Source organism: Bombina bombina, chromosome 1, assembly GCF_027579735.1.
Source record: "Bombina bombina isolate aBomBom1 chromosome 1, aBomBom1.pri, whole genome shotgun sequence".
NCBI classification, from domain to species: Eukaryota; Metazoa; Chordata; class Amphibia; order Anura; family Bombinatoridae; genus Bombina; species Bombina bombina.
Window position 1 is genome coordinate 1168032283 of NC_069499.1, and position 23254 is coordinate 1168055536.

At 42.9% G+C, this 23254-nt stretch overlaps 1 protein-coding gene across 7 annotated transcripts in view; it reads right to left on the reverse strand.

The window, feature by feature from the left end:
* Positions 1-23254, reverse strand: part of STRADA (STE20 related adaptor alpha) — a 155582-nt gene that overhangs the window by 56358 nt on the left and 75970 nt on the right. The gene's annotated exons all lie outside the window — the stretch shown is intronic.

Sequence of the window (23254 nt, forward strand, 5' to 3'; positions counted from 1 at the left end):
CTAGCAGTGATCTCAAAAAGAAGTTAGCGACTTCATTAAATGTAATATTGAGAAATGCTAGGTTGGTTCATTATAGGATAAGTTTACCATCACTAAGTATCACTTCCCTTCCCACAAACCCCAGTCATTCTCTTTGCCTATGGTGCAAGGAGGAGGTGAAGTTTTCGGTGTCTGATAAGAAGTTTTCTTCAATCAAGATTTTATTAATTTTAAAGCAGAGTGGGTTTGCTCTGATCTTTCCTGGGGTCTAGCCGTAGTCTACGTCAGTCTCTTCAGTAGGGCAGTGGCGGCTTTTAAGCAATTGGGAACTTGTGAGGTACAATCCTCACTGCACTTTCTCAAACAGTTTTGCTGCCCTAATCTGAAAGCCTGAGTAAGCTTACTAGGTTCTTTCTTTTTCCACAGGTTCATGTGAGGAATGGCACCCTCTCAAACCAGGTGAGATTGACGGACAGATTGACATTCCGGTAAGTGCCAAGAATATTTTTCTTCTACAAGATACGACGAGTCCACGGATTTCATCCTTACTTGTGGGATATTATCCTCCTGCTAACAGGAAGTGGCACAGAGCACCACAGCAGAGCTGTATATATAGCTCCTCCCTTCCCCTCCAGTCATTCTCTTTGCCTGTGTTATACTAGGAAGACATGGTAAAGTGAGGTGTTAATTTTAGTTTCTTCAATCAAGAAGTTTTTTATTTTAAATGGTACTGGTGAGTACTATTTTCCTCAGGGGGATATGGAAGAAGATTTCTGCCCTGAGGTTGATGATCTTAGCACTTGTAACTAAGATCCACACTGGTTCCCACAAGACTTCTGAAGGTAACCATGAGACATCTTCAGTGTGTAGACCGGTTTCATGCTACAAGCAGCATTAAGGTATGTGCAGCCTTTTTATTCTGAGGAGACTTGATATATCAGAACTGGCTGGCATTTATTTCCCTGTATGGGAATGGGGTAAACAGTAATCCTATTTTATATGAAGGGTATTATTGGAGTCCCTGGATTTTATTTATAAATAGTTGACTTATGGGCATTGTGTGACACTATGGGAATACAAAGAAAAACGATACATAACGTTTTTATTTTCTGGCATTCATATGTTTTATTACTAGTGCATTTGAGGGGTTATAGGACAGACATTATCAGTTCTGTATAACTTAGGTGTGAAACCGCTTCCCCATGCGGTTGTGTTTGGGCCTACTCTGGCATCAACCTTAAGGGGCGGGGTTTATTTTCACGCGCTCAGATGCGCACTTCCTTCAGGCTAGGCAGCAGCAAGCAGTAACTCCGGTGGCTCCTGGACTGTGCAAGCTGGTCTGAAGTGTTGGAAAGTTGTTTCAAAGTACCCTGGAGGGCAGGTAAGCGCCACAGCAGAGCTGTGGCGAGGTGCAGAGGGTATTTTTGTCTATAAAATGACTAGTTGTTGATATAAGTACTTTAGAGCCTTTTTTCTGCCCTTGCTACTGGGTGCAGTAATTTTTGGATAAACCAACGATCTTAAGTTAAATTTAGAGATAATTTAACGTTAATTGAGCATTTTGGAAAAATTGTTCACTTTTTCTTTTCTTAAAGGCGCAGTACATGTTTTTTTCAAAAGTTTATTATATGCAATAAATAAGTGTTTAAACGACTTTTGTGGTTATTACTAGTCTGTTCAACATGTCTGACATTGAGGAATCTGAATCTCATTGTTCTATGTGTTTAGAAGCTATTGTACAACCCCCTCTAACATTGTGCAACTCTTGTACTGAAAGAGCCTTACATTGTAAAGACCATATATTAGGTCAAGAAAGTGTGCCTAAGGATGATTCTCGGTCTGAAGAGAATCAGGATATGCAATCCAATTCTCCCCAAGTGTCACAACCTTAACGCCCACACAAGCGACGCCAAGTACTTCTAGTGCATCTAATTCTTTTACTCTGCAGGAGATGGCTGCAGTTATGTCAACTACCCTTACAGAGGTATTATCTAAATTACCAGTGTTGCAGGGTAAACGCAGTAGGTCAGGTATTAATGTAAATACTGAATCCTCTGATGCTTTATTAGCTATTTCCGATGTACCCTCACAGTGTTCTGAGTTGGGGGTCAGGGAATTACTGTCTGAGGGTGAAATTTCAGATTCAGGGAATGTGTTACCTCGGACAAATTCAGACGCTATGTCCTTTAAATTTAAGCTTGAACACCTCCGCCTGTTGCTTAGGGAGTTTTAGCGACTCTGGATGATTGTGACCCTATTGTAATTCCACCAGAGAAATTGTGTAAAATGGATAAATATCTAGAAGTTCCTACTTACACTGATGTTTTTCCGGTTCCTAAGAGAATTATGGAAATTCTAAGAAAGGAATGGGATAGACCAGGTATACCGTTTTCTCCCCCTCCTAATTTTAAGAAAATGTTTCCCATATCAGACACCATTCGGGACTCATGGCAAACGGTCCCTAAGGTGGAGGGAGCTATATCTACCCTAGCTAAGCGTACAACTATACCCATTGAGGACAGTTGTGCTTTCAAAGACCCTATGGATAAGAAATTAGAGGGTCTACTAAATAAATTATTTGTTAATCAGGGGTTTCTTTTACAACCTACGGCTTGCATTGATCCAGTAACTACTGCAGCAGCCTTTTGGTTTGAGGCTCTAGAAGAGTCTCTTAAGGTTGAGACTCCATTAGATGACATCTTAGATAGAATTAAGGCTCTCAAGCTAGCTAATTCTTTTATTACTGATGCCGCTTTTCAAATTGCTAAATTAGCGGCAAAGAATGCAGGATTTGCTATTCTAGCACGTAGAGCATTGTGGCTCAAATCTTGGTTTGCTGATGTCTCATCAAAAACTAAGCTTTTAGCTATTCCTTTTAAAGGTAAGACCCTTTTTGGGCCTGAATTGAAGGAAATCATTTCTGACATTACAGGAGGTAAAGGCCATGCCCTACCTCAGGATAAGTCTGTTAAGATGAGGGGTAAACAAAATAATTTTCGTTCCTTTCGGAACTTTAAAGGAGGACCCCCCCGCTTCCTCTTCTTCCACAAAGCAGGAAGGGAATTTTACCCAATCTAAGTCAGTCTGGAGACCCAATCAGAACTGGAATAAGGGTAAACAATCCAAAAAGTCTGCTGTTGCTCCTAAGACAGCATGAAGGGGCGGCCCCCGATCCGGGACCGGATCTAGTAGGGGGCAGACTCTCTTTCTTTGCCCAGGCTTGGGCAAGAGATGTTCAGGACCCCTGGGCACTACAAATAGTGACCCACGGTTATCAATTGGAATTCAAGGACTTTCTCCCAAGAGGGAGATTTCATCTTTCTAAGTTATCTGCAAACCAGATAAAAAGAGAGGCGTTCTTACGCTGTGTAAAAGACCTTTTTACTATGGGAGTAATTTGTCCTGTTCCAAAATCAGAACAGGGACAGGGGTTTTACTCAAACCTATTTGTGGTTCCCAAAAAAGAGGGAACGTTCAGACCCATCTTAGACCTCAAGTGTCTAAACAAATTTCTAAGAGTTCCATCATTCAAGATGGAGACACAACGAACAATTTTACCAATGATCCAGGTGGGTCAATATATGACTACCGTGGACTTGAAGGATGCTTACCTTCATATTCCTATCCACAAGGATCATCAACAGTTTCTAAGGTTTGCCTTCTTGGACAAACATTATCAGTTCGTGGCTCTTCCCTTCGGGTTGGCCACAGCACCCAGAATCTTCACAAAGGTTCTAGGGTCTCTTTTGGCGGTTCTCAGACCGCGAGGCATAGCGGTGGCGCCTTATCTGGACGATATTCTGATCCAGGCGTCAACTTATCATCTGACAAAATCTCACACGGACACAGTGTTGTCTTTTCTGAGAACTCACGGCTGGAAGGTGAACATAGAGAAGAGTTCACTTGTCCCAGAGTTTTTGGGAACTCTGATAGACTCGGTAGCCATGAAAATATTTCTGACGGAGGTCAGAAAATCAAAGATTCTAAATACTTGCCGAGCACTTCAGTCCATTCCTCGGCCATCAGTGGATCAGTGTATGGAGGTAATCGGATTAATGGTAGCGGCAATGGACATCATTCCGTTTGCTCGCTTTCATCTCAGACCACTGCAGCTGTGCATGCTCGGACAGTGGAATGGGGATTATGCGGATTTATCTCCTCAGATAAATCTGGATCAAGAAACCAGAGACTCTTCTTTGGTTGTTATCGCTGGATCATCTGTCCCAGGGGACTTGCTTCCGCAGACCCTCGTGGGTGATAGTGACAATGGACGCCAGTCTTCTGGGCTGGGGTGCAGTCTGGAATTCCCTGAAGGCTCAGGGTGTTTGGACTCAGGTGGAGTCTCTACTTCCAATCAATATTCTAGAACTGAGAGCAATATTCAATGCGCTTCAGGCGTGGCCTCAGTTGGCGTCGGCCAAATTCATCAGATTCCAGTCGGACAACATCACGACTGTGGTCTATATCAATCATCAAGGGGGAACAAGGAGTTCCTTAGCGATGAGAGAGCTATGCAAAATAATCAGTTGGGCGGAGGCCCACTTTTGTCATCTGTCAGCAATCCACATCCCAGGTGTAGAGAACTGGGAAGCGGATTTTCTAAGCAGACATACTTTTCATCCGGGGGAGTGGGAACTCCACCCGGAGGTATTTGCCTCATTGATTTGCCGATGGGGCAAACCGGAATTGGATCTGATGGCATCTCGACAGAATGCCAAGCTTCCAAGATACGGATCCAGGTCAAGGGATCCCCAGGCCGAACTGATAGATGCCTTGGCAGTGCCTTGGTCGTTCAGCCTAGCTTATGTGTTTCCACCGTTTCCTCTCCTTCCACGCGTGATTGCTCGAATCAAACAGGAGAGAGCTTTGGTGATCCTGATAGCGCCTGCGTGGCCACGCAGGACTTGGTATGCGGATCTAGTGGACATGTCCTCTCTGCCACCATGGAAACTTCCATTGAGACAGGACCTTCTCATTCAAGGTCCTTTCCAACATCCAAATCTAACTTTTCTGCAGCTGACTGCATGGAGATTGAACGCTTGATTTTATCGAAGCGAGGATTCTCTGATTCGGTCATCAATACTTTGATACAGGCTAGAAAGCCTGTCACTAGAAAAATCTATTATAAGATATGGCGTAACTATCTTTATTGGTGTGAATCCAAGGGCTACTCATGGAGTAATGTTAGGATTCCTAGGATTCTGTCTTTTCTCCAAGAAGGATTGGAGAAAGGCCTATCAGCTAGTTCCTTAAAGGGACAAATTTCTGCATTGTCAATTTTGTTTCACAAACGTTTGGCAGATGTGCCAGATGTTCAGTCTTTTTGTCAGGCTCTAACCAGAATTAAGCCTGTATTTAGACCAATTACTCCTCCCTGGAGTTTGAATTTAGTTCTTCGAGTTCTTCAAGGGGTTCCGTTTGAACCCATGCATTCCATAGATATAAAGTTATTGTCTTGGAAAGTTCTGTTTTTGGTTGCTATTTCTTCTGCTCGAAGAGTTTCTGAGCTTTCAGCATTACAGTGTGATTCGTCTTATCTCATATTTCATTCTGATAAGGTGGTTTTACGTACCAAACCTGGTTTTCTTCCTAAGGTTGTTTTTCGAATAAGAATATTAATCAGGAAATTGTTGTTCCTTCCTTGTATCCTAATCCTTCTTCTAAGAAGGAGCGTCTGATACATAACCTGGACGTGGTCCGTGCCTTGAAGTTTTACTTACAGGCAACTAAGGATTTCCGTCAATCATCTTCATTGTTCATTGTTTATTCTGGAAAGCATAGGGGTCAGAAAGCTACGGCTACCTCTCTTTCTTTTTGGTTGAGAAGTATCATCCGCCTGGCATATGAGACTGCTGGACAGCAGCCTCCTGAAAGAATTACGGCTCATTCTACTAGGGCTGTGGCTTCCACATGGGCTTTTAAAACGATGCATCTGTTGAACGGATTTGTAAGGCTGAGACTTGGTCGTCCCTTCATACTTTTTCCAAATTTTACAGTTCATGACAACCATAGACCTAAAGGATGCGTACCTTTATGTTCCCATTCACAGGGATCATCACAAATTTCTGAGATTCTCCTTTCTAGACAAGCATTTCAATTTGTGGCACAGCTTTCTCAAAGGTTCTGGGGGCTCTTGGCAGTAATCTGGTCTCGGGGCATTGCAGTGGCACCCTATCTGGATGACATTCTGGTTCAGGCGCCGTCTTTTCAACAAGCAAACTCTCATACGGAGATCTTGTTGTCTTTTCTTCGCTCCCACGGATGGAAGGTGAATCTGGGAAAAAGTTCTTTGATTCCAGCCAGAAGGGTAGTGTTTTTAGGGACCATAATAGATTTCCTTTCGATAAAGATATTTCTGACAGAGGTCAGAAAATTCAAGATTTTCGATTCTTGCCGTGCCCTTCAGTCCTCTCCTTGGCGGCTCAATGTATGGAGGTAATTGGTCTGATGGTAGCTTCCATGGACATCATTCCGTTTGCTCGGTTCCATCTCAGAGCTCTGCAGTTATGCATGCTAAGACAATGGAACGGGGACTATGCGGATCTGTCTCCTCAAATAGATCTAGATCAGGCGACAAGAGACTCTCTTCCATGGTGGTTGTCTCAGGAACACCTCTCCCAGGGAACTTGCTTCCGTAAACCTTCCTGGGTGATTGTGACCACGGATGCCAGCCTGCTGGGCTGGGGAGCATTTTGGGGCTCGTTGAAGGCTCAGAGTCTATAGACTCGGGAGGAGTCAGATCTCCCCATAAACATCCTAGAGCTGAGAGCAGCCTTCAATGCTCTACTGGCCTGGCTTCAGTTAGCTTTAGCCCGGTTTATCAGGTTCCAGTCGGCGTACATCAACCACCAGGGAGGAACACAGAGTTCCTTGGCCATGATAGAGGTGGCTCAAATTATTCAGTAAGCAGAGACCCACAACTGCTGTCTATCTGCGATTCACATTCCGGGAGTGGACAATTGGGAAGCGGATTTTCTGAGCAGACAGACTTTTGGAGTAGAGTCAGGATTCTTAGGATTTTGTCCTTTCTCCAGGAGGGTCTGGAGAAGGGTTTGTCAGCAAGTACTCTGAAAGTTCAGATTTCTGCGTTGTCTATTTTGTTGCATAAGCGTCTGGTGGATGTGCCAGCCGTGCAATCTTTTTGTCAGGCCTTGATCAGAATCAGGCCTGTGTTTAAACCTGACACTCCTCCATGGAGTTTTAACCTTGTTCTTAAAGTTTTACAGCAGGCTCCGTTTGAGCCTATGCATTCCTTAGATATTAAGAAGTTATCTTGGAAGGTTTTGTTTCTTGTTGCCATTTCCTCTGCTCGGAGAGTCTTGGAACTCTCGAGGTTGCAGTGCGATTCCCCTTATCTTATTTTTCATTCTGATAAGGTGGTTCTGGGTACTAAGTTAGGTTTCCTTCCTAAAGTTGTTTCGGACAGGAATATTAATCAGGAAATCGTTGTTCCTTCTTTGTGTCCTAATCCTTCTTCTCATAAGGAGCGTTTGCTGCACAACCTAGATGTTGTGCGTGCACTGAAATTCTACTTGCAGGCGACTAAGGCCTTTCGCCAGTCTTCTGCTTTGTTTGTCTGTTTCTATGGGAAACGCAAGGGTCAGAAAGCTACGGCTACTTCTCTTTCGCTTTGGCTGAAGAGTATAATTCATTTGGCCTATGAGACTGCTGGACAGCAGCCTCCTGAGAGAATCACAGCTCATTCTACAAGGGCTGTTTCTTCTTCCTGTGCCTTCAAAAATTAAGCTTCTGTGGAACAGATTTGCAAGGCTCCAACTTGGTGTCCTCTGCATACTTTTTCTAAATGTTCTAAATTTGATACTTTTGCTTCAGCTGAGGCTTCTTTTGGGAGAAATGCTCTTCAAGCGGTGGTGCCTTCCGTTTAGGTTACCTGTCTTGTCCCTCCCTTATCATCCGTGTACTCTAGCTTGGGTATTGATTCCCAACAGTAACTGATGATGATCTGTGCACTCAATGTGTCTTAAGAAAGAAAACAATTTATGTTTACCTTATAAATTTATTAATTTCTTGACACGGTGAGTCCACGGCCCTCCCTATTTTTGCAGACAGTTCTTTGTTATCTAATCTTCAGGCACCTCTGCACCTTGTGTTATTTCCTTTCTCTCCTTTTCCTTCAGTCGAATAACTGGGGTTTGTGGGAAGGGAAGTGATACTTAACAGCTTTGCTGTGGTGCTCTTTGCCTCATCCTGCTGGCGAGGAGTGATATTCCCAACAATAATTGATGATGATGATCTGTGTACTCAACGTGTCAAGAAATAATTTTTTTTATCAGGTAAACATAAATTTAGTTTTTATCATGTTTTTATCTGCTTAATGACAAAGGGCTCTAAAGCACACACATATATATATATATATATATATATATATAAAACTGTAAATACATATATATACATTAATATACATCATGTATCTATATACACACACATATATAAATATATATATATATATATATATATATATATATATATATATATATATACACACATACACACACACACACATATACTGTATACACACACACCTTTAGCAATGTATACATATATTTGAGCCCTTAAATTTTTGACCAATATTTTTTTTAAAATATTTTTTTCTCAGTGTTAATATGAGTGAAACTGTACTTTGTAATGTATTATTGAAGTGTTTTGTGCAACTCTTTTGTTTCGGAAAACAAAACGGAACCAAAATTTTTTATATCGTGATTTAAATATGCAATTTTAAGCAACTTTCTAATTTACTCCTATTATCAAATTCTTTTCATTCTCTTGGTATTTTTGTTTGAAATGCAAGAATGTAAGTTTAGATGCCGGACCATTTTTGGTTTACACACTGTGTTGTTCTTGCTGATTGGTGGGTAAATTCATCCACCAATAAACAAGTGCTTTCCATGGTACTGAACCAAAAAAATAGCTTAGATGCCTTCTTTTTCAAATAAAGAAAGCAAAAGAATTAAGAAAAATTGATAATAGGAGTAAATTAGAAAGTTGTTTAAAATTGCATGCTCTATCTGAATCACGAAAGAAAAAATTTGGGTTCAGTGTCCCTTTAACCACAGCTCTGAGATCGCGGAAAGGATTGAAGCGTAAAGGCGAATTTGCTAGTGCAATCGCAATTTTCGCTCAACTTGTAATAACAGCGAATTAAAAAATGGCTCGCAAAAATCACGATTGGCACTTTTTATTTGGTAATGTGTTCTTTATTTTCAGTAAATTTAGTGTTTGTTATTGTGTTTTAGGTTAGGAGTCTTGGGGGGGTTAACGGTTAGGTAGTTTAGTAGTGTAGGGGTATTTAGCATTGGGGGGGTTGTGGCGATTTGGGGGTTAGGATAGTGGGCTTATTGTGATGGGGTTGTGGCAGTTTAGGGGTTAATAGGTTAGGAAGTTTATTGCGGTGGGCTATTGGCAATATACGGGTTAATAGGAAGTTTATTGCAGTGGGTTATTCTGGATATATATGGGTTTATTGTGGTGGGCAATTGGCAGTATACAGGTTAATAGGTTAGGAAGTTTATTGCGGTGGGTTATTGGCGGTATACGGGTTAATAGGTTAGGAAGTTTTATTGCGGTGGGCTACTAGCGGTATAGGGGGTTAATAAGTTAGGAAGCTTATTGCGGTGGGATATTCTGGATATATATGGGTTTATTGTGGTGGGCTATTGGCAGTATACGGGTTAATAGGTTAGGAAGTTTATTGCGGTGAGCTATTGGTAGTATACGGGTTAATAGGTTAGGAAGTTTATTGCGGTGAGTTATTGGCAGTATACGGGTTAATAGGTTAGAAAGTTTTATTGCGGTGGGCTACTGGCGGTATAGGGGTTAATAGGTTAGGAAGTTTATTGCGGTGGGCTACTGGCAGTATAGGGGTTAATAGGTTAGGAAGTTTATTGTGGTGGGCTATTGGTGGTATAGTGGTTAATGGGTTAGGAAGTTTATTGCGGTGGGCTATTGGCAGTTTTGGGGTTAAGCTTTACATTCCAGCTTTTTAAATAAAGATATCATGAGAACGAATAAAAATTGAGAACCATAATTGAGAATATCTAATGATTCAGATAGAGCATGTAATTTTAAGTAACTTTCTAATTTACTCCTATTATCTTTTTTTTCTTCGTTCTCTTGCTATCTTTATTTCAAAAGCAAGAATGTAAGCTTAGAAGTCGGCCCATTTTTGGTTCAGTGCCTGGGTTGTGCTTGCCAATTAGTGGCTAACTGGAGCCACCAATCAGCAAACACTATCCACGGTGCTGAACCTAAAAACATAAGTTATGCTTACCTGATAATTTAATCTCCATCTGTGGGAGGAGAGTCCACTGCTTCATTGATTACTTGTGGGAATTCAGAACCTGGCCACCAGGAGGAGGCAAAGACACCCCAGCCAAAGGCTTAAATGCCTTCTCCACTTCCCTCGGAAAACAAAACTGAACCAAAATTTTTTATATCGTGATTTAAATATGCAATTTTAAGCAACTTTCTAATTTACTCCTATTATCAAATTCTTTTCATTCTCTTGGTATTTTTGTTTGAAATGCAAGAATGTAAGTTTAGATGCCGGACCATTTTTGGTTTACACACTGTGTTGTTCTTGCTGATTGGTGGGTAAATTCATCCACCAATAAACAAGTGCTTTCCATGGTACTGAACCAAAAAAAATAGCTTAGATGCCTTCTTTTTCAAATAAAGAAAGCAAGAGAATGAAGAAAAATTGATAATAGGAGTAAATTAGAAAGTTGTTTAAAATTGCATGCTCTATCTGAATCACGAAAGAAAAAATTTGGGTTCAGTGTCCCTTTAACCACAGCTCTGAGATCGCGGAAAGGATTGAAGCGTAAAGGCGAATTTGCTAGTGCAATCGTAATTTTCGCTCAACTTGTAATAACAGCGAATTAAAAAATGGCTCGCAAAAATCACGATTGGCACTTTTTATTTGGTAATGTGTTCTTTATTTTCAGTAAATTTAGTGTTTGTTATTGTGTTTTAGGTTAGGAGTCTTGGGGGGGTTAACGGTTAGGTAGTTTAGTAGTGTAGGGGTATTTAGCATTGGGGGGGTTGTGGCGATTTGGGGGTTAGGATAGTGGGCTTATTGTGATGGGGTTGTGGCAGTTTAGGGGTTAATAGGTTAGGAAGTTTATTGCGGTGGGCTATTGGCAATATACGGGTTAATAGGAAGTTTATTGCAGTGGGTTATTCTGGATATATATGGGTTTATTGTGGTGGGCAATTGGCAGTATACAGGTTAATAGGTTAGGAAGTTTATTGCGGTGGGTTATTGGCGGTATACGGGTTAATAGGTTAGGAAGTTTTATTACGGTGGGCTACTAGCGGTATAGGGGTTAATAAGTTAGGAAGCTTATTGCGGTGGGATATTCTGGATATATATGGGTTTATTGTGGTGGGCTATTGGCAGTATACGGGTTAATAGGTTAGGAAGTTTATTGCGGTGAGCTATTGGCAGTATACGGGTTATTAGGTTAGGAAGTTTTATTGCGGTGGGCTACTGGCGGTATAGGGGTTAATAGGTTAGGAAGTTTATTGCGGTGGGCTACTGGCAGTATAGGGGTTAATAGGTTAGGAAGTTTATTGTGGTGGGCTATTGGTGGTATAGTGGTTAATGGGTTAGGAAGTTTATTGCGGTGGGCTATTGGCAGTTTTGGGGTTAAGCTTTACATTCCAGCTTTTTAAATAAAGATATCATGAGAACGAATAAAAATTGAGAACCATAATTGAGAATATCTAATGATTCAGATAGAGCATGTAATTTTAAGTAACTTTCTAATTTACTCCTATTATCTTTTTTTTTCTTCGTTCTCTTGCTATCTTTATTTCAAAAGCAAGAATGTAAGCTTAGAAGTCGGCCCATTTTTGGTTCAGCGCCTGGGTTGTGCTTGCCAATTAGTGGCTAACTGGAGCCACCAATCAGCAAACACTATCCACGGTGCTGAACCTAAAAACATAAGTTATGCTTACCTGATAATTTAATCTCCATCTGTGGGAGGAGAGTCCACTGCTTCATTGATTACTTGTGGGAATTCAGAACCTGGCCACCAGGAGGAGGCAAAGACACCCCAGCCAAAGGCTTAAATGCCTTCTCCACTTCCCTCATACCCCAGTCATTCTGCCAAGGGAACAAGGAACAGTGGGAGAAATATCAGGTTGTAAATGGTGCCAGAAGAATACAATTAAATTTAGGTCCGCCCACCGGAGAAACAGGCGGGAGCAGTGGACTCTCCTTCCACAGATGGAAATTAAATTATCAGGTAAGCATAATTTATGTTTTCCATCTTAATGGGAGGAGAGTCCACTGCTTCATTCATTACTTGTGGGAACAAATACCCAAGCTCTAGAGGACACTGAATGAAGAAAACGGGAGGGTAAAAGGAGGCGGACCCTAAACTGAGGGCACCATAGCCTGCTTTACCAGAAACAGAAGGACAAAAAGTAAATTTATGCTTACCTGATAAATTAATTTCTTTTACGATATGACGAGTCCACTGATTTCATCCTTACTTGTGGGATATTAACCTCCTGCTAACAGGAAGTGGCAAAGAGCACCACAGCAGAGCTGTATATATAGCCCCTCCCTTCCCCTCCACCCTCAGTCATTCGCCCGAAGGTATAGGAAGAGAAAAGGAAAGGCTAAAAGGTGCAGAGGTGACTGAAGTTTACAAAAAATATAAAGAAAAACCTGTCTTAAAAAGAACAGGGTGGGCCATGGACTCGTCATATCGTAAAAGAAATTAATTTATCAGGTAAGCATAAATTTACTTTTCTTTTACAAAGATATGACGAGTCCACGGATTTCATCCTTACTTGTGGGAAACCAATACCAAAGCAAAAGGACACGGATGAAAGGGAGGGACAAGGGAGGGACAAGACAGGAACCTAAACAGAAGGCACCACTGCTTGAAGAACCTTTCTCCCAAAAATAGCCTCAGAAGAAGCAAAAGTATCAAATTTGTAAAATTTGGAAAAAGTGTGAAGGGACGACCAAGTCGCAGCCTTACAAATCTGTTCAACAGATGCATTGTTTTTAAAAGCCCATGTGGAAGCCACAGCCCTAGTAGAATGAGCCGTAATTCTTTCAGGAGGCTGCTGTCCAGCAGTCTCATATGCCAGGCGGATGATACTTAGCCAAAAAGAAAGAGGTAGCCGTAGCTTTCTGACCCCTACGCTTTCCAGAATAAACAATGAATAATGAAGATGATTGACGGAAATCCTTAGTCGTCTGTAAGTAAAACTTCAAGGCACGGACCACGTCCAGGTTATGTATCAGACGCTCCTTCTTAGAAGAAGGATTAGGACATAAGGAAGGAACAACAATTTCCTGATTAATATTCTTATTTGAACAACCTTAGGAAGAAATCCAGGTTTGGTACGCAAAACCACCTTATCAGAATGAAATATAAGATAAGGCGAATCACATTGTAACGCTGAAAGCTCAGAAACTCTTCGAGCAGAAGAAATAGCAACCAAAAACAGAACTTTCCAAGATAACTTAATATCTATGGAATGCATGGGTTCAAACGGAACCCCTTGAAGAACACGAAGAACTAAATTCAAACTCCAGGGAGGAGTAATGGGTCTAAATACAGGCTTAATTCTAGATAGAGCCTGACAAAAACAGAATTGACAAAGCTGAAATTTGTCCCTTTTAAGGAACTTGCTGATAACCCTTTCTCCAATCCTTCTTTGAGAAAAGACAGAATCCTAGGAATCCTAACTTTACTCCATGAGTAACCCATGGATTCACACCAATAAAGATATTTACGCCATATCTTATGATAGATTTTTCTAGTGACAGGCTTTGTAGCCTGTATCAAAGTATTGATGACCGAATCAGAGAATCCTCGCTTCGATAAAATCAAGCGTTCAATCTCCACGCAGTCAGCTGCAGAGAAATTAGATTTGGATGTTGAAAAAGACCTTGAATGAGAAGGTCCTGTCTCAATGGAAGTTTCCACGGTGGCAGAGAGGACATGTCCACTAGATCCGCAAACCAAGTCCTGCGTGGCCACGCAGGCGCTATCAGGATTACTGAAGCTCTCTCCTGTTTGATTCGAGCAATCACGCGTGGGAGGAGAGGAAACGGTGGAAACACATAAGCTAGGCTGAGCAACCAAGGCAGTGCCAAGGCATCTATCAGTTCGGCCTGAGGATCCCTTGACCGGGATCCGTATCTTGGAAGCTTGGCATTCTGTCGAGATGCCATCAGATCCAATTCCGGTCTGCCCCATCTGAGAATCAATGAGGCAAATAGCTCCGGTTGAAGTTCACACTCCCCCGGATGAAAAGTCTGTCGACTTAGAAAATCCGCTTCCCAGTTCTCTACTCCTGGGATGTAAATCGCTGACAGATGACAAGAGTGGGCCTCCGCCCAACGGATTATCTTGGATACTTCTATCATCGCTAAGGAACTCCTTGTTCCCCCCTGATGATTGATATATGCCAAAGTCGTGATGTTGTCCGACTGGAATCTGATGAATTCGGCCGAAGACAACTGAGGCCACGCCTGAAGCTCATTGAATATTGCTCTCAGTTCCAGAATATTGATTGGAAGCAGAGACTCCACCTGAGTCCAAACACCCTGAGCCTTCAGGGAGTTCCAAACTGCAACCCAGCCCAGAAGGATGGCATCCGTTGCCACCATCACCCACGAGGGTCTGCGGAAACAAGTCCCCTGGGACAGATGATCCGGCGACAACCACCAAAGAAGAGAGTTTCTGGTCTCTTAATCCAGAGTTTTCTGAGGAGATAAATCCGCATAATCCCCATTCCACTGTCCGAGCATGCACAGTTGCAGTGGCCTGAGATGAAAGCGAGCAAACGGAACGATGTCCATTGCCGCTACCATTAATCCAATTACCTCCATACACTGAGCCACTGATGGCCGAAGAATGGACTGAAGTGCTCGGCAAGTATTTCGAATCTTTGATTTTCTGACATCTGTCAGAAATATTTTCATGGCTACCGAGTCTATTAGAGTTCCCAAGAAAGGAACCCTTGTCTGTGGAACAAGTAAACTCTTCTCTATGTTCACCTTCCAACTGTGAGTTCTCAGGAAAAACAACACTATGTCCGTGTGAGATTTTGTCAGTTGATATGTTGACGCCTGAATTAGAATATCGTCCAGATAAGGCGCCACTGCTATGCCTCGCGGTCTGAGAACCGCCAAAAGAGACCCTAGAACCTTTGTGAAGATTCTGGGTGCTGTAGCCAACCCGAAGGGAAGAGCCACAAACTGATGTTTGTCCAGGAAGGCAAACCTTAGAAACTGATGATGATCCTTGTGGATAGGAATATGAAGGTAAGCATCCTTCAAGTCCACGGTAGTCATATATTGACCCTCCTGGATCATTGGTAAAATTGTTCGTATAGTCTCCATCTTGAACGATGGGACTCTGAGAAATTTGTTTAGACACTTGAGGTCTAAGATGGGTCTGAAAGTACCCTCTTTTTTGGGAACCACAAATAGATTTGAGTAAAACCCCTGTCATTGTTCTGATTTTGGAACTGGACAAATTACTCCCATGGTAACAAGGTCTTTTACACAGCATAAGAACGCCTCTCTTTTTATCTGGTCTGCAGATAATCTTGAAAGATGAAACCTCCCTCTTGGGAGAAAATCCTTGAAATCTAACTGATAACCGTGGGTCACTATTTCTAGTGCCCAGGGGTCCTGAACATCTCTTGCTCAAGCCTGGGCAAAGAGAGAAAGTCTGCCCCCTACTAGATCCGGTCCCGGATCGGGGGCCACCCCTTCATGCTGTCTTAGTAGTAGCAGCGGGCTTCTTAGATTGTTTACCTTTATTCCAATTTTGGTTGGGTCTCCAGACTGACTTAGATTGGGTAAAATTCCCTTCCTGCTTTGTGGAGGAAGAGGAAGTAGAAGGTCCTCCCTTAAAATTTCGAAAGGAACGAAAATTATTCTGTTTACCCCTCATCTTAACAGACTTTTCCCGGGGCTAAGGCATGGCCTTTACCTCCTGTAATGTCAGAAATGATTTCCTTCAATTCTGGCCCGAAAAGGGTCTTACCTTTAAAGGGAATAGCTAAAAGCTTATGTTTTGATGACACATCAGCAGACCAAGATTTGAGCCACAACGCTCTACACGCTAAAATAGCAAATGAAGGGAAGAGGAAGGACTCAGATAAGGGAGTCCGAAAGGACCTCAGAAACTCTTCCAAGAGAGTAAACAAGGATGAAAGAGGGCAAAACCGACGAAAAACCTAGCAGAGCAAGGGAGGAAAATTCCAAACCCTTATCTGCCTGGATTCCAAGGAACCAAAGTCCTGAAAAAACATAATTTATGCTTATCTGATAAATTTATTTCTCTTGTGATGTATCCAGTCCACGGATCATCCATTACTTGTGGGATATTCTCATTCCCAACAGGAAGTTGCAAGAGGACACCCACAGCAGAGCTGTCTATATAGCTCCTCCCCTCACTCCCATATCCAGTCATTTGACCGAAAACAAGCAGAGAAAGGAGAAACCATAGGGTGCAGTGGTGACTGTAGTTTAAAATTAAAAAATACCTGCCTTAAAATGACAGGGCGGGCCGTGGACTGGATACACCACAAGAGAAATAAATTTATCAGGTAAGCATAAATTATGTTTTCTCTTGTAAGATGTATCCAGTCCACGGATCATCCATTACTTGTGGGATACCAATACCAAAGCTAAAGTACACGGATGAAGGGAGGGACAAGGCAGGTACTTAAACGGAAGGTACCACTGCCTGTAAAACCTTTCTCCCAAAAATAGCCTCCGAAGAAGCAAAAGTATCAAATTTGTAGAATTTTTAAAAAGTATGAAGCGAAGACCAAGTCGCCGCCTTGCGAATCTGTTCAACAGAAGCCTCATTTTTAAAGGCCCATGTGGAAGCCACAGCTCTAGTAGAATGAGCTGTAATCCTTTCTGGAGGCTGCTGGCCAGCAGTCTCATAGGCTAAGCGGATTATGCTTCTTAGCCAAAAAGAAAGAGAGGTTGCCGAAGCCTTTTGACCTCTCCTCTGTCCAGAGTAGACAACAAACAAAGCAGATGTTTGACGAAAATCTTTAGTAGCTTGTAAGTAAAACTTTAAAGCACGAACCACGTCCAGATTGTGTAATAGACGCTCCTTCTTTGAAGAAGGATTAGGACACAAAGACGGAACAACAATCTCTTAATTGATATTCTTATTAGATACCACCTTAGGTAAAAACTCAGGTTTGGTACGCAGAACTACCTTATTTGCATGGAAGATCAGATAAGGAGAATCACATTGTAAGGCAGATAACTCGGAAACTCTACGAGCCGAGGAAATAGCTACCAAAAAAAGAACTTTCCAAGATAAAAGTTTGATATCTATGGAATGAAGAGGTTCAAACGGAACCCCCTGAAGAACTTTAAGAACCAAATTTAAGCTCCAAGGTGGAGCAACAGGTTTAAACACAGGCTTGATTCTAACTAAAGCCTGACAAAATGCCTGAACGTCTGGGACATCCGCCAGACGCTTGTGCAAAAGAATAGATAGCGCAGAAATCTGTCCCTTTGAGGAACTAGCTGACAATCCTTTCTCCAATCCTTCTTGGAGAAAAGATAATATCCTGGGAATCCTGACCTTACTCCATGAGTAGCCCTTAGATTCACACCAATAAAGATATTTACGCCATATTTTATGATAGATTTTCCTGATGACAGGCTTCCGTGCCTGAATTAAGGTATCAATGACTGACTCGGAGAAACCACGCTTTGATAAAATCAAGCGTTCAATCTCCAGGCAGTCAGCCTCAGAGAAATTAGATTTGGATGGTTGAAAGGACCTTGAAGTAGAAGGTCCTATCTCAGCGGCAGAGTCCATGGTGGAAAGGATAACATGTCTACCAGATCTGCATACCAAGTCCTGCGTGGCCACGCAGGCGCTATCAAGATCACCAATGCTCTCTCCTGCTTGATTTTGGCAATCAGACGAGGGAGCAGAGGAAACGGTGGAAACACATAAGCCAGGTTGAAGGACCAAGGCGCTGCTAGAGCATCTATCAGCGTTGCATTGGGGTCCCTGGACCTGGATCCGTAACAAGGAAGCTTGGCGTTCTGGCGAGACGCCATGAGATCCAGTTCTGGTTCGCCCCAACGATGAACCAATTGTGCAAACACCTCCGGATGGAGTTCCCACTCCCCCGGATGAAAAGTCTGTCGACTTAGAAAATCCGCCTCCCAGTTCTCTACACCTGGGATATGGATAGCTGATAGGTGGCAAGAGTGAATCTCTGCCCAGCGAATTATCTTTGAGACTTCTAACATCGCTAGGGAATTCCTTGTTCCCCCTTGATGGTTGATGTAAGCCACAGTCGTGATGTTGTCCGACTGAAATCTGATGAACCTCACTGTCGCTAGATGAGGCCAAGCCTGAAGAGCATTGAATATCGCTCTTAGTTCCAGAATGTTTATTGAAAGGAGTGACTCCTCCTGAGTCCACGATCCCTGAGCCTTCAGGGAGTTCCAGACTGCACCCCAACCTAGAAGGCTGGCATCTGTCGTTACAATTGTCCAATCTGGCCTGCGAAAGGTCATACCTTTGGACAGATGGACCCGAGATAGCCACCAGAGAAGAGAATCCCTGGTCTCTTGGTCCAGATTCAGTAAAGGGGACAAATCTGTGTAATCCTCATTCCACTGACTGAGCATGCATAGTTGCAGCGGTCTGAGATGTAGGCGTGCAAACGGCACTATGTCCATTGCCGCTACCATTAAGCCGATTACTTCCATGCACTGAGCCACCGAAGGGCGAGGAATGGAATAAAGAACACGGCAGGAATTTAGAAGTTTTGATAACCTGGACTCCGTCAGGTAAATTTTCATTTCTACAGAATCTATCAGAGTCCCTAGGAAGGAAACTCTTGTGAGGGGGGATAGAGAACTCTTTTTCTCGTTCACCTTCCACCCATGCGACCTCAGAAATGCCAACACTATGTCCGTATGAGACTTGGCAATTTGGAAGTTTGACGCCTGAATCAGGATGTCGTCTAAATAAGGGGCCACTGCTATGCCCCGTGGCCTTAGGACCGCCAGAAGCGACCCCAGAACCTTCGTAAAAATTCTTGGGGCTGTAGCTAACCCAAAGGGAAGAGCTACAAACTGGTAGTGCCTGTCTAGGAAGGCAAACCTGAGAAACCGATGATGATCTTTGTGTATCGGAATGTGCAGATAAGCATCCTTTAAATCCACTGTAGTCATGTATTGACCCTCCTGGATCATTGGTAGGATGGTACTAATAGTCTCCATCTTGAATGATGGAACTCTGAGGAATTTGTTTAAGATCTTTAGATCCAAAATTGGTCTGAAGGTTCCCTCTTTTTTGGGAACCACAAACAGATTTGAGTAAAATCCCTGTCCCTGTTCCTCCTTTGGGACTGGATGGATCACTCCCATAACTAGGAGGTCTTGTACACAGTGTAAGAATGCCTCTCTCTTTATCTGGTGTGCAGATAATTGTGAAAGGTGAAATCTCCCTTTTGGGGGGGAAGCCTTGAAGTCCAGAAGATATCCCTGGGATATAATTTCCAACGCCCAGGGATCCTGGACATCTCTTGCCCACGCCTGGGCGAAGAGCGAAAGTCTGCCCCCTACTAGATCCATTACCGGATAGGGGGCCGTTCCTTCATGCTGTCTTAGAGGCAGCAGCAGGCTTTTTGGCCTGCTTACCCTTGTTCCAGGTCTGGTTAGGTCTCCAGACCGTCTTGGACTGAGCAAAAGTTCCCTCTTGTTTTGCATTAGAGGAAGTTGATGCCGCACTTGCCTTGAAGTTTTGAAAGGCACGAAAATTAGACTGTTTGGCCCTTGGTTTGGACCTATCCTGAGGAAGGGCATGACCTTTTCCTCCAGTGATATCAGCAATAATCTCCTTCAAACCAGGCCCGAATAGGGTCTGCCCCTTGAAGGGAATGTTAAGCAGCTTCGATTTTGAAGTAACGTCAGCTGACCATGATTTAAGCCATAGCGCTCTGCGCGCCTGGATAGCAAAACCAGAATTCTTAGCCATTAGTTTAGTCAAATGAACAATGGCATCAGAAACAAAAGAATTGGCTAGCTTAAGTGCTCTAAGCTTGTCAAGTATTTCATCCAATGGAGTCGCTACCTGTAAAGCCTCTTCCAGAGACTCAAACCAGAACGCCGCAGCAGCAGTGACAGGCGCAATGCATGCAAGGGGCTGTAGGATAAAACCTTGTTGAATAAACATTTTCTTAAGGTAACCTTCTAATTTCTTATCCATTGGATCTAAGAAAGCACAACTGTCCTCGACAGGGATAGTAGTACGCTTTGCTAGAGTAGAAACTGCTCCCTCCACCTTAGGAACTGTCTGCCATAAGTCCCGTGTGGTGGCGTCTATTGGAAACATTTTTCTAAAAACAGGAGGGGGAGAGAACGGCACACCTGGTCTATCCCATTCCTTAGTAATAATTTCTGTAAACCTTTTAGGTATTGGAAAAACATCAGTACGCACCGGCACTGCATAGTATTTATCCAGTCTACACAATTTCTCTGGCACTGCAATTGTATCACAGTCATTCAGAGCAGCTAAAACCTCCCTGAGTAACACGCAGAGGTGTTCAAGCTTAAATTTAAATGTAGAAATAACAGAATCAGGTTGCATCATCTTCCCTGAGTCAGAAATATCACCCACAGAAAGAAGCTCTCCTTCTTCAGCTTCTGCATATTGTGAGGCAGCATCAGACATAGTTCTTAAAGCGTCAGTATGCTCTGTATTTCGTCTAACTCCAGAGCTATCTCGCTTTCCTCTAAATACAGGTAGTCTGGCTAATACCGCTGACAGTGTATTATCCATGACTGCCGCCATGTCTTGTAAAGTAAACGCTATGGGCGCCCTGGATGTACTTGGCGCCATTTGAGCGTGAGTCCCTTGAGCGGGAGTCAAAGGATATGACACGTGGGGAGAGTTAGTCGGCATAACTTCCCCCTCGTCAGATTCCTCTGGTGATAAATTTTTTAAAGACAGAATATGATCTTTATTGTTTAAAGTGAAATCAGTACATTTGGTACACATTCTAAGAGGGGGTTCCACCATGGCTTTTAAACATAATGAACAAGGAGTTTCCTCTATGTCAGACATGTTTATACAGACTAGCAATGAGACTAGCAAGCTTGGAAAACACTTTAAATCAAGTTAACAAGCAAATATAAAAAACGGTACTGTGCCTTTAAGAGAAACAAATTTTGTCAGAATTTGAAAAACAGTGAAAAAAGGCAGTAAATGAAACAAAATTTTTACAGTGTGTATAATAAGCTAACAGAGCATTGCACCCACTTGCAAATGGATGATTAACCCCTTAGTTCAAAAACCGGATCAAAAAAACGATATAGACGTTTTTTAACAGTCACACCAAACTGCCACAGCCTTGCTGTGGGCCTACCTTTCCCAACAAACGATTTTGGAAGCCTAAGAGCCCTTTAGAGATGTCCTGTAGCATTCAGGGGACTCCTGGATGTTTCAGTCTGTAACAGTTAAAACTAGGTCCCTCCCACTCATAGTAACACAGTGGAAAGCCTCAGGAAACTGTTTCTAGGCAAATTTAAGCCAGCCATGTGGAAAAAAACTAGGCCCCAATAAAGTTTTATCACCAAAGTATATATAAAAACGTTTAAACATGCCTGCAAACGTTTTATATTGTAAATATAAAAGAGTATTACCTCAGAAAGTAAGCATGATACCAGTCGCTATTAAATCACTGTAGTCAGGCTTACCTTACATAAATTTGGTATCAGCAGCATTTTCTAGCCTTCACATCTTCTAGAAAAATATTAACTGCACATACCTCATAGCAGGATAACCTGCACGCCATTTCCCCGCTGAAATTATCTCTCTCTTCAGAAATGTGTGAGAACAGCAATGGATCTTAGTTACAACCTGCTAAGATCATAGAAATCCCAGGCAGATTCTTCTTTCTTCCTGCCTGGAACAAAATAGCACAACTCCGGTACTATTTAAAAATAATAAACTCTTGATTGAAGCAAAATAACAGCTACATTTCACCACTTATCTCTTACTACCTCCATGCTTGTTGAGAGTTGCAAGAGAATGACTGGATATGGCAGTGAGGGGAGGAGCTATATAGACAGCTCTGCTGTGGGTGTCCTCTTGCAACTTCCTGTTGGGAATGAGAATATCCCACAAGTAATGGATGATCCGTGGACTGGATACACCTTACAAGAGAAACTAAAGGGAGAAAGGTAAAACCCCTCCCTAACGCAGAGCGCTAACTCGCACCCAGGATCGAGTAACCGAAAGACAAAGGTGATCTAATCGAACACAAGGCGCCAAACCTAACCATCAAGCTAGTAAACTGCACAGGACCGTCTTCAGCAAGAAAAACTCCAACGCAGTGCAGACCAACACCTACCCAAGAAAAGCAGGAACAGAAGGAAAGAACCCAGAACCAGCAGAGAAAAAATACCTGCTGAGGAGGGATTTACTGCAAAGCCTCCCCTCTAAGGAAGGCTCACAAGATCTATGATACACGGTCAAATTTCAACAGATCAGGCAAATCCCTGACCCTCACTCCGGGCAACGGACCCAGCATCAAAGTGACTGACAATGTCCGAAAGACAAAGGAATGAATTCCCCGAATCACCAGGACCTTCAGAAAGGAAAAGGGAGGGGATCCACCCCCCCCCCCCAAAAAGAGCTTAGGTTCCAGAACGCAGATGCAGCTTCCTTCCTGAAGACTAAGGACACTCCCAAAAGGGGACCCTCTGCTGAACTACAGTAATGGCATGTCACAAGAAAACCAGCCCTACACCTGACCCCCTGCACGCAAGGCAGGGGGGGGGGACAACCCCACTGAACAGAGGAAGAAAGGACCTCTGAGTACCAGGCGGATATTGTGGAATGCCAAGTCCACCCCAAAGGGGGGGGAACAAAAAACAGAACAGCTCACCCGCACACAGGTATGGAGTGTAAAGCTGTAGATAGACCCCAAAGCTTAAGTACTGAATGAAGAACCATTCGCCCACTACGATCGACCCAGCCAAAAATTCCAATTCTCCGATAAGAGGGAGAAAAATCTGCCTCAAAGAAGGAGACGAGTAAACGCCGCCAGAACCTGGAACCACGGATTTCCATGGAATCCTCTGAACCTCCAACCCACTATGGGAAGGAGAAACACTCTAGCACCTGAATCTAAAGATCCCAGGAGTCTACAGAGTACGCCCTAGCAGGATCAGAACTTCAGAAAACCCCGCCAGCATGGATAGGACAATTAG